Below are 1,769 nucleotides of genomic sequence, written 5' to 3'. Positions count from 1 at the left end.
ACATCTGTAATATTCAGTTATTTGCTGTATTATTTTCTTATAATCGTCTCTCGTCTATGCCACTGAACAGAACCGCCATTAAAGATATGTTAAACATTTCTCTACGTGTCGTCTGCCTCACTGAATTGAATAACATACTCCATTTCGGTTGTAATAAGCAGATCCCATCTCAACTGAGCTAAATAATATCTAAGTGATTAAGATAGAACTGTAGATAATAGTAATTACGTAGATAATGGTAGTACGATGCAATACGCAAAATTGCCATTAGAACGGCAGAAATGCTGGGTAAATTATTCTTACAAAGTGGAAAAATTATCCATTAACTGCGATGAAAGAGACAAAAGAAGAAAATTAATCCATTAGTGGATGTAAAAAGAAGATATTATTTCTAGTTTATTCGAATTTTAACAGGAAAACGAAGAACGTGCCCTGTTAACTTAGCAGAGCGTAGTTTCGATCTACGGACCTCTGGGTTATGGGCCCAGCACGCTTCCACTGCGCCACTCTGCTTCACGATTAACAAAGTCCAGATTAGAGATATAAATGAGTAATAAGTGAGCACTGTCGTATATGTTGCATTTAGTTACCAGTCATGCTTGCTTATAGTAATCCAAGAATTGTTAATTGCTTCTAATTACACCATCATTAGCGAGCTCTGAACATTTATTTTTTAAAAGAAATAATTAAATATAAGAGAGTTTTGTAGTTCGCTTGAAGCATTGTGTATTGTTTGTAAAGAATAAAAAGTTTAGAAAGGTATAACAATGCACTACAGAACAAAAAAATGGACTATATACCTGTTGTGACTTGGTTATCTATAGTCCGATGATATTTCGGAATTACAATTCCTTCTTCAGATCTTATTTGCTGAAGTCTCTGCCATAAAATATATGTAATACAGTGGAGTGTGTGTGAAATTTAGCAGAATTGTGACAACACGAAACCATTCAACTTTACCAAACCTTCCTTGACGAAACGAAAATGTTAGATCGATGTATATGAATGAACACGGGATAGAGTTAAAAAATCAAAATATTTTATGCCTGCACTAGTTATCGAAGATATACAGTAGCGAATACACTACTTTGCAATGAAATCTAATAATACAGGAACATGCCCTAGCTATTGTTGTGTTAATACAAACAATGATCCCCACTCTCTCCTGTATTCTATGTTTAATTTTTAATTCACACACGCACATATGCACAGATAGATAGATAGCTAGATAGATAGATAGATAGATAGATAGATAGATAGATAGATAGATAGATAGATAGATAGATAGATAGATAGATGTTGAACTTTAAAAAAGATAATCATCACCTGCAAGCTCGTATGGCTTGGTAACGTGTACCATACTTTCGCTAATTGTTTTAGGTGCCTACATAATTGTAAGCAGATATAGACACCGTCTTGGCTCTAATATCTTTTAATCCTCGCGCCGAAATGTGATAGCTAAAAGGAGATAGGGTTGCGCCAACACTCAGCTGTTATTCGTTTTCTACTGATTAACTAGAACAACATGAGATTTAAGACTCTTGCTTAATTAACCCTTAAACGGTAGGAAAGGATTGCATGAACGTGTGCGTCAAAACAAGCAAAAGACAAAAGAATTTCTCTTTTCCTTCAAGCTAATTTTTACACTTATTTTCAAGTACAAAAGCTATAATTGTTGGTCTCACGTACAATAAAATTTACTTTCTCATTATCGAAATGTGCCGTTAAATATTCCTTTTCTTTGATAATGACCAGATTCATGTAAATTT

At 33.9% G+C, this 1,769-nt stretch overlaps 1 non-coding gene across 1 annotated transcript; it reads right to left on the bottom strand.

The window, feature by feature from the left end:
- Positions 1 to 441: 441 nt before the first annotated feature.
- Trnam-cau (transfer RNA methionine (anticodon CAU)) lies at positions 442 to 513 on the bottom strand. The gene has a single exon. It is a non-coding gene; the product is annotated as a tRNA-Met (tRNA).
- Between the last annotated feature and the right edge of the window lie 1,256 nt (positions 514 to 1,769).

The sequence above is a fragment of the Octopus bimaculoides genome, chromosome 7 (genome assembly GCF_001194135.2).
Source record: "Octopus bimaculoides isolate UCB-OBI-ISO-001 chromosome 7, ASM119413v2, whole genome shotgun sequence".
In the NCBI taxonomy this organism is placed as follows: Eukaryota; Metazoa; Mollusca; class Cephalopoda; order Octopoda; family Octopodidae; genus Octopus; species Octopus bimaculoides.
The sequence above is the reverse complement of the archived record's forward strand: the minus strand, read 5'-3'. Positions and strand labels throughout refer to the sequence as shown.